Genomic DNA, 11223 nt, shown 5'->3' on the forward strand with positions numbered 1-11223 from the left:
CTAATTTGAAGACCATTTTTTTATTTGTTATTTGACATGATACCAAACCTCATTGTTGGATGTTTAATCCTTTATGATTCTAGGCCTTGCACAACCCTCTCTATTATGGTTAACACATCTATAAAATATGCTAATGAATTCCTAATCAAGTACTCGTAGTATGGAGCCTTTAAAGTTTCAATGAAAATAGAGGTGAGCTTCCTCTCTGGTAGAGAAAAGAATGTTTGCATTGTTGTTTTGTACATCCTTATAACATATTCATTGATTAACTTATTATTTATCCTCTCCATTCTTTAAAGGTTATACTTACTTGATATAACCTCTAAGTTGAGTCCAAACTATTTTAAAAAGGTGTATGCCAAATCTTTTCATTTCTTTATTTTAGAGAGATCTAATCCCACATATCAGTTATGCGTAGGTCCAACCAGAATCTCATGAAAATAATGGATAAAAAATTTCACATCATGAATAACCTTAGTTATTCTATTGTAGTACATCTTGAGATGGTCTTCAAAAATTAAGCTTATGTTAAATTTTCTAGAAATGTCCACATCTTACATATGATATATTTTATTAGTTGAAAAAGGCTCATATAAGTCTTCTTCTTTAATGGTCTTGTGTCCTTTTATGGTTATGCTATATACTTATTTTTTTTCTTCAAACAATAACCGCCCATGTTTAATCAAGTTGTTAATCTACTTCTTACAACCTCAATAGTGATTTATGGAATGTTCCACGACTCCTATATCGTACTCACAATTGGTATCCTTGTTATACCATTTAAGAAAGAGTAGGTTAAGTGGATTTAAATGGTTGAGGTGTTATCTGGTGTGCATTCACAAGTTTGGCGTGTATTCACAAGGTGTTGATAGCTATTGATAAGAGAAACAAAAAACAAAGATGATGGATTTATGGTGTTGGGCTTTGTATGTTTTAAGAATGATGTCCATGTTGAGATAATAATGTAGATGTTTGACCTCTAAAAGATGTTATTTTGATCAATATAAAAGAGTGAGAGGAAAGCATTGCCATAGTGAGTTTTACAGTGAAGTTTCTAAGGATTTTTCATCAAGTTATTTAGAGTAAATAATTTACTTCAACAAGCTAGTTAATCAAGCAATTTTATCCTTTAAGTCTCATGTTGATGATTATGCTTAGTCTAAGCTTTCTCTTTATCTATCATGTCGCACGTGTGCGGTGTCGAGGCGATCGTCCACCCTCTCAGGAAAAAAATTTGTAAATGGTCTATCTGGCAAATATAGAGAGACAAGGAATTCTTGTCTCTTATCAGTAAAAATAAAATGGGAGTCGCCACCTAAAATTCTGGTCACTAGGAACCCTAACTGGTCTCTGAGACGAGGTATGGAGATTGGTTGCGTAAATGGAAAGTACTCGTACCCCAAATACACTCTACCTAAGGTAAGCTGCATTGTTTTATTGTTTGATAAAATCCAATGTCTTTTTTGTGGTTTCTAATTATTGGTCCCATCTATCTAAGATTTAAGAAAAGCCCTCAACTGTAAGGAGATTCTTATCTTAATGGCGTAAAACCTAATTGTTCTATGTTGTCAACATAGAATACCTTTTTAATATCGGGAATACGTTTTACATATAAATTCGTAATCCCTTATACTAAAACAACATAAAATATATATATATATTTTGATATTTTGGCTAATGTTCTCTTGACTTTAATAAACTAGTTATTAAAGCCAAAATGCATGCTAAAACATTGTTTTTGGTGTATGAAAAACACAATATGATTTTTTAGCTTTAAGACACTTGGTCGTATGCACAAAAATATATTTTTTTTCTTTTTTCATGTTTTTTTTTCTTTTTTTAGTTGACGAAAACCATGTACTTTAATACCATATTTGTATTTTTACTGTGTATTTCATTGGAATGGGCCATCACAACCCAACATAAAGAAAATGGGCCCGCATCAACAACAAAATTATAATTAGCTGGTTACTGTGCACAACACAGTAACTACCTAATTATTTTCATTTGCTGCAAAACGTGAATTGCTCACGTTCTGCATGCAAATGAGAACAGATAATAAATGACATAGAAACATATAAGATTACCTAGAATGAGGGAGCGTGGTTGCTGAGTTGACGGTGGCTCGCAGCGGCGGCGGTGGCTAGGAATCTCGGTGGCAGCGACTGCAATGCTTCTTCTTTTTCCGTGTAAAGACACTAACTCTTGCGTTTTCTTTTTCTCTTTTTTCTATTTTTACTTCGGTTCTCTCCTCTCTATCCCTATGCTTCTCCTCTCTTCTCTATCTATTCCTCTGTTTTTTCTTTTTCTCCCCTGTTTTCCTTCCTTTCCTTTCGGTCTCCTCCAACTACCTCCCTCTCCTCTGCTTGTTTCTTATTTTCTTTTTTTCTTTCGGTCTTCAGACTCCTCTTCTTTATTTTCTGCCCCTCCCATTGTGCTCTCCCCCTTTGTATTTATAGGTAAAAATAGAGGGGAGAGAGGTCGAGGCGGCCACTGTGCTGCCGCCCCGAACCACCCAAGGGCTACGTCCCCTCCATTCTTCCACCATGTGGCAAGCAAGTGGGTTATGTCGGCGTCTTTTTGAGGTTTAGGAGAGAGAGGGAGTCGGTGAAAACAGGGGGAAGAAAAATCTTCTTCTTCCCCTGATTCGCACGTCCAAGAGAAGAAGAAGACATATAGTGCCGTTCAAAACGACACCGTTTTTGCTTCTTTTTAAAAAATGTATGAAATGGTGCCATTTTGGACAAAACACACCATTTTATTTGAATGAAAATGACGCCAAAATTATGTCAAAGTATACATCAATCCTCAATTTGTGATTTGTTCAATCGAGTCCTCAATTGCAATTTTGATTTTAAAAATCAATTGAATTGCATTCATGCCAAATTCAATTGTCGGCCTTGAAGTTGATCGACCTTGAAGTTGATCGCCTTTTTCAAATTGGTCCTTGGTCTCGAATTAGTGCAATTTGACCCTCAATTGAGCAATAAACTTCTAATTTTTTCAATTTGGCCCTTGATTCGGTTTAATTATAGCCCTTCTATTTACGCACCTTTTCTAGTTTGGTCCTTGGTTTCAGATTTCTTCAATTAAGTCCCTAATTGACCATCAAACTTCAATATTTATGCAATTAAGCTCCTGATTTAACCAAATTAACTCTTAAAAAATATAATTTGACCCCATAACTTTCATTTCTTCCAATTAAAGCCCAAATTGACTTCAAAATCAATTTTTCTTACAATCAAACCCTTTATAAGTTCAATTAAACCTTCAATAAAATTTAATTGAGTCCATAAATGTCTGATTTTGGACTTTTCTTCCTCAAATTGAATTTTCTTTGTCAATAGGACTCTCATAAGTCAACAAAATACCGTCAAATTTCAATCTTCGTATTTTAAACCTCCTCAACCAATTTTTGACCATTTTCTAGGCGCTCCGACATCCTATTCTCACTGTTATTATTTTTTGATTTTTTTTCGAACATATTTTTTTTTATTTTCTTCTTTTTAGTGCGGGGACCCAAAAATGGGTTACAATATACCATAACATGGTCTAATGTAGGCTTTTGAGGAAAACTGAACTTTTAAAATATGATTTGTATTTGTTTCTCCTTTTTCTGTGAAAATTCAAATATAGCTTGCGTAAAGATAAGTATTCATTTGGAACATCAAGGAGAACTATATGTAAAAGGAGTAAAATAGAAAAAGGAGTCACATTTTAGTCTTATGATAATTAGGAACCTTAACAGGTCTTTTAAAGTTTTAGGTAAAAGGCTGATTATGTGATAAAGAAGATAATCATTACGTTATACATCCTACCTAAGATAAATTGTATTGTTGTTTATTTTTAAATATAAAGGTGTTTAATGTACTTACATGTTAAGAGTTTGCAAAAATTGGTATATATGTGTTTGTTTTTATTAAAGGTAAAAACTATGATAACTTAAGACAACAATTTGAGACCTGGACATGGTTAGAAGACCTAATTTTCATTTTTGAAACATGAGTGTTGGACTCAAGAGTATGGTTTACAAATTAAAAGTCTAAGTTTTTTTTTTTAAGATTATATTGATTAAAATGAACTTGAAGACCACCACTCACACTTTATGTTCCAATATTAGATCATACCGATCTAGTCCAAATTCACTCGCGCCATCAAAGAAAGTTATCCCAAAAAACAAGAACACAAGCATAAATTCACACACATCAACATAAACATAGAAAATTAAATTCAAATAACAAATAAATATTTTTAAATAATATTTATAATTAAAAATTAATGTTAAGGTTTTCTTTATAGATATTTACATTTTTATAAATTTAAAAACAATATTGTTACCAAGGATGACTTTGCTTTCTGAAAGCAACTAACTAGATGGCTAGAATAAATTCATAAATCAAATATTATATTTATTAATATAATATTATATAAATATTAAAGATAATAAATCATTTATTAATAATAAATATGTATTTACATGAATTTAATAATATCATGCGTAACTAATCAAATGGCTACAAGCAATATCAAACTAACATTCAATTCCATCTATGTTATGATGTCTAATATCTATTCACTAAAATTGCAAAAAGAAATCTTAATTCTGGTAATACTTTAACTTTATTTTTTAAAAAAATACTTTATGTGACAAATTATAGCAAAAAAAAAAAAGGTCAAATATCTTGACTTGATTTTTTTACCTTTTCCATTTGCCTTTTCCTTTTCCTTTTCCACTTTCTTCCACTCCTGCTTCTTTCTCCTCTCCATTGTCCTTTTTTTTTGATCTTCATGTCTTCTTTTTCTTCAAAACTTCTCCTCTCCTCTCCTTAAATTTAGGTTGAAGTGTTAAATCTCATATATGCATTATCGATAGCTTGTAATGTTCATTTACTTACAAGGGAAAACAACCAAAAGTCTAAGATGAGTTTACCGGTTGTAGAAGACTTTTAGTGTAACAGTCATCTACATCATTCAAGGCATCTTTCTCTTTACTTGGTGTTACGGATAAACAATTTTGGTCACAAGTAGGTGTGAACGAAACTTTGGCTAGTGACAGAGCAATAGTTTCCTCATTGGAGGAGATTTTGTTAGGGCATTGCTATAGAGCATTTTCCAGTACACTTACTGATCTTTGTATTACTCTCAACTCCTTTATCTTGCAAGTTTTAATGGCCAATAGCCCTGTCCATGTTTGTTGGTGCATTTAAAATTGAACCCATCTATAAGTGATGTAGGTGATTTCATGAAAATCCAGTTTGTGCTTACTAATTAAAGCTTTCATTTTTTAGAAAGAAGATGCAGAAATGATACACGAACTTATTCAATAAATACCTAGTAGAAATTATGTTTTATAGAAGATGATGGGTCTTGTAGACAATAAATATTACTTCTCTCAAATATTATGAGGATCAGGATAATTTTCTTCAAAATAAAAATTACGAATTATAAGCAATTTCATGTGCTTAATTCATCATTTGTACACAAGCAATTTTGTTTCCTTAGTATATCTACCTATAAGTGCTTGTTGGTAAATTGAGTCTTTATACCTTTGTATTTGGTTGTTCCTCAACTACTTTTAGTCTAAAAGATCCTTCACAACAGTACTTATAACCCCTACCTAATCGAGGGCATTGAATCTTGGTTCATCGTTGGTTCCTTTGTAAATTAACAAAAGAACTAAATCTTGTGTGTTTTTCATTATAGCTCAGTTCATAGTGAAATGTGTCTTAGATTACAATAAAATTACCATTTTTTTCTTTTATATCTGAAGCTTTGCTTGAGGGTAGACTAACACTTTTCACATTGGTTACAACACAAAACTCTTCACTCTTTTATTCATAAAGCTTTGCTTGAGGGTATATATGTCTTTTTATTTTTTTATTATATAGTGAAAATAGTAATTTACTCTCAGAGTTAATAAAATTTTGAACTATTGGCCAAGGACTTTCTTGACTTTTTACAAACTTCTTAATAGTCAAAATACTTCTTTGCCTCTAGAATCAAAAAATTAATGGTCTACTGGACACGGGCTATTTTAGTCTTCTATTGTTCATGTTCAATGTAAATACGAATTAATTTTAGATGAGACAAAAAAGAAGCTTTGTATTTTGAAGTATTTTTGTACTTTCATATAGGTATTTTGTGTAATTAACAAGGTCATAGGAGGGTTTTGGTATTTTTCACATTGACTTTTGAATATTTAAATCTAAAAATTATGGGTGCGTATTACACACACACTAGTGCGTGAATGTTGTCTGCACTATTCAAGCAGCGCATGCGACACCCCTAGTAACCAAATCTGGCCTTCCGCTGTCTCCCTGGATGCGAAACCGTGTCCTTTTCCACTAGGATTGACACGTGGTGGAGGATTGTGGTCGGATTGTCACCGGTGGTAGTTTTTTTTTCTCCTTCTTTTCTCTATCCTAGTAGTTAAAGTACACAATTATCCTCTTTGTTTTTTGTTTCAGTCCTCATTCTTTTCATTTCTTATTTTGTTTCTATTTCTTTTATAGAAGATTTTTTGTTTTGCAATTTAGTCTTTCAATTACACCTTACTCATATGTGTTATTTTTAGTTTAAGTCCTTATTCTTTTAATTTTTGATTTCGTTCTTATTCCTTTATATAGTTTTAATTCTCTTTCTTTTAATTTCTTGTTTCATTTTTATTCCTTTTCAAGATTTTTTTTCAAATTTAGTCCTTTAATTACAATTTATCATTTGTTTTGTTTTTAATTTCAGTTCGTATTCTTTTAAGTTTTTGTTTTCTTCTTATTCTTTTTATAAAAGTTTTTTTGTTCAATTTAGTCCTTCAATTACAATTTTCTCAAATGTTTTGTTTTTTATTTTGTCTTTATTTTTTATTTTTTTTCTTTGACCCTTTGTTGAAGGTTTTTTCTTTCAATTTCATCATTCAATCAAAGTTTTATATATATATATATATAGTTCAACCCTTATCGTTTTAATTGTTTTTTCTTTTATTAAAGCTATTTTTCAATTCAATTAAACCCTTCAACTGAAAAATTTTATTTGCCCTCTAATTAATTTTTTCATTCACCCTTAATTTTTTTAGATTTTTTTGTGTAATTTATTTTTTTACCTGATTTTATTTTTTGACATTTGATTTGTTGAGGATTCAAGTTAATGAGATCTTGTTGTTCTGTATTATTTTTGTTAATATTAGTTTTGTGATTATCTTCAATTTCTTTTCTTTGGACTTATTACGATCTCATGATCTAGATCATGAGTTTTGCATGTCATTTAATTTTTTTTGTAGAATTGTTTTGTTTATGTGTGATTTTTCAAGATAATATTCTAATTCATTTGTAAATTGTTTTGGGTTGTATACAAATGAACTTTATTTCTCAAAATAAAAAAATCAGTTTTAAATAATATTATTGATTTGTTGGGCCTTGCATAATATTTTTAGGTCATGAGTTTATTCAATCAGGTTCATTTGTGTTTATCTTTTAAGTCATGTGTTTTTTAGGATGTGAATTTATCTTTAATTGAGTTAAATAAACAAGTTCAGTAAACGCAATCAGTTGAATGTCTCATTTTATTTGATTAAATATCTTGATTTATATTCATCTCTATTTTTTTTAATTTCTCTTTTGGTTATTGTTAATGATTCTTTTCTGTTTATTTGCATAAATAGTTATCAATTCATTTAATTAGATGCTTGCATAAGCGTTTTGATTTAGACTTTGAAATTTTTTATATATAAAAAAAAATTGAAGCAGCCTGCAAACCCACTGCTATTTTGAAAAAAAATATATAACTCGTGGTGAAGGGTGAGTTAAATGGCTAGTAGCTTCTTATATTTTGTCCAATTTATAACTTAAAAGTATTTTTTTTCTTAGAAGGTGCTTGCAAATATTATTTGTGTTCGAATATTTTTAATTTTTGCATTTAATACTTGGAAATTTAATTTTTACATTCAAAGGTAAAGTATTTTTAGTTAATGCAAAATTGAACACTAAATCTTTGAACACCATCAATAAATTATTTCAAATAATAACCATTTATAGCTTATCAATAAATCTACTATTAGATTATCAATATTATATGATAAATCTTAAATCAATAAACATATTTAAATTAATTATTTATCAACTTCTTAATTAGCTTTTCAATAGTTAATTAATTTGTAAAATTTTTCATAAAAATCAGGAACTAATAATTACACTTATTTTCTAAAATTAATATTTCATCATAATTAATTAACATCATATTTCATACAACAAATAATAATTATTTATTACTCTGAAACAAATCTCACTAAATTTTTTTATCACCCTAATTAATCATTAAAAATAACACATCCTCGTAAAAAAAATATAACTCCCTATTTTCTTTTCAATTCTTTAAATTTGAACTCTAATACTATGCGATCATAAATCTAATCATTTGTGATTGAACATTTTGCAACATTAAATAGCGTTGCCAAAACATTGTGAAGATTACTGTGCATACAGAAACAAAATTCTATTAATTGTGACAATTAAATTATGCTTTCCTCCTTCGAAGAAAAAATGGGATGCCTTGTTTTGGAGGATAATTTATTAATTTGATCTTTTTTAATGGTCCATTGGCCATTAAAGGATTGTTAGAGAATGTTTTCATCTTTTTTTTTTTATTTTTCTAGAGCAAAAAAATAACTTATTTACCTTTAAAATCATAAATTTTAGATATGTTTACATAAGGTATTTTTGTCATTTTCTCTCTTTTTTCCCATAAAATTCAAATAACTCTTTTGTTATTAGAATAAAAAAAAATAAAGGCTTGAGTTCATTGGTGATTTTATCTTTTTACATTGGTTTTTTTTTTATTCCAGAATCATGAAGGATATTTGGACCTTTTGAGCTTAACAATTATTTTTTTAATCAAAAAGCTACAAGCGTGTTTTTTGCATGCATCTGCACGTGGGAGGCTCTCATGCTTTTTGGGCGGCGTGTGCGACGCTTTCTAGTGGTTAAATCTACTATTCTGTATAGAAGCGTTGCCGCGCTCTTTTCCTCCTGGTGCAACATGCGATATCAGTTGATGAACGGTTTGTCAACGGTGATTGTTTCTTTTGTTTTCTTCCTTCTTTTCTCTCTCTTCCAGAGAAAGTGCATGTCTATTCTCTTTTCTTTTTATTTCTTAATTTCAATTCATATATTTTTAATTGGTTATTTTTGTCATTGGCCCTTTTAGAATAGTTTTAATGTTTTAAATTTAGTCCTTAAATCACAATTTGTCATATATTTTTTTTTTCAATTCATCAGTCCTTATTCTTCTTTTCTTTTCTTTTTTTGATTTTTTGCCTTGGTTTTGTTGTTAAAGTTTTTTTGTTCAATTTCATTCTTCAATTAAAGTTTATGTTGTTTTATTTTTTTTTCCAATTTAGCCCTCAGTCTTTTCATTTCTTTTCCTTTTGTTAAAGTTTTTTTCTTTTCAATTTAACCCTCCGATTTAAATATTTTTGATGCCGTGTAATTTATTTTTTATTTTGATTTTCACCCTCATTCTTTTAATTATACTTTTTTATGTAATTGATTTTTTTACCTTATTTCATCCTTCAGCATTTGAGTTGTTCAGGATTAGGCTTTATAGTTTTGTTGTGCTTTCAATCTAATAACATGAGGCTCAAATTTTAAGAGTTGATACGATATAGCTTGAGTGTAAGCCAACTCCGATAAAATTATACTTGAAAACCCATATATATAGGGATGATAGATAAAAAAAAACGTGTAATAGTCCATGGACAACAAAGCTGAGGTGTTTATTATAAGTTAACTTTTAAACCTTCTGTACATTGTCTAGACTAATTTTTTTTACCAATATCTTTGACTTGTTTTTTTTTGTCTAAGAACAATATAACATCGGCACGTGTGCCAAACAAGTGGAGAACCCTTAAACCCATCCAGAATACAATTCAGGATTGTAGTTGGAGGCTAGAGCAACTAATGGATCCTGTAGTAATCAAGTTTATGGTATCTCTATGATTACAACTCAAGATATGAGGTCGGATTATAGTGTCTCGATTGCAGGCACCCCACAATCTAGAGTGAGTCAGCCATTATGAGTCATTAAGGAGTCGGTTAAACAATGAATTGGTGTTATGAGGGCTGAAATGAAGGCCAATTATGAAGAACAAAAAAGGCAACAAAGGAAGAAGATGATTGCATACATGTCCAATCATTATCCTCCCCTTTACGGACCTCTACGAGATTTTTGTCCCCCTCCCCCAAAGTATGAAGAACAAAAAAGGCAACAAAGGGAGAAGATGATTGCATACATGTCCAATCATTATCCTCCCCTTTACGGACCTCTACGAGATTTTTATCCCCCTCCCCCTCCATCTGCAACCTCTTCTTAATGTTCATAAGCATTTATAATTGACTTTTACAATTAAATTAATGTTTAGAAATTTAAATTTTTACCCTTGGTACATATTAAATGTATTATTCAAGTTATTTTTTTCATATAATGTTCTTTGATGTTGTTTAATGTCAAATTGTTTTGATATCATTAAAACATATTATCTACATTGTCGACGGACATAAAAACTCTGTTGATTGTTCCATTCAGTAATACGTGTCAATTTTTCTGGAAGAATTACAAAGAGTTGTTGAGTGTTTTAATATATATTGATGAAATCATCGACAAAATATGGTTGTCGGTGATTCTATCAAGTATCCATTGGAAAGATGAGATGTATTACCAACAGTTTATCTATCAACAATACGTTAACAATATTTATCAACTGATATGCTGACAAAAATTGGTTGTGATGTATTTTTATCACTGATAATATTATTTTGTCGAACTAACCATTAGTGATTAAGTTAATGATAAAAGTACTGACGGATCTTAAATCACTAACACGACTCTAGCCAACGATACTATTTCATAGGTAAATTCATTGGATATATTCTTTCTGATGAATGAAAAGCTTTTTCAACAACGAAATATTCTACTTGTGTTATTTATTTTTCTAGTGGTGTATAAATATAAAAGTAAAACTATATAAAATTCGCAACTTCTTTTCCATCTTTCATTACAAAACAAAAATAATATATATATATATATATATATATATATATATATATATATATATATATATATATATATATATATATATCCTTTCATGGTTATAAGTATCTTTTTCCATATCCACATAGAACAATTACCTAAAAAATTAAATGACATGAGTGTTTTATTGTAGCTCAATCTATAGTA

Source organism: Populus nigra, chromosome 4, assembly GCF_951802175.1.
Source record: "Populus nigra chromosome 4, ddPopNigr1.1, whole genome shotgun sequence".
In the NCBI taxonomy this organism is placed as follows: Eukaryota; Viridiplantae; Streptophyta; class Magnoliopsida; order Malpighiales; family Salicaceae; genus Populus; species Populus nigra.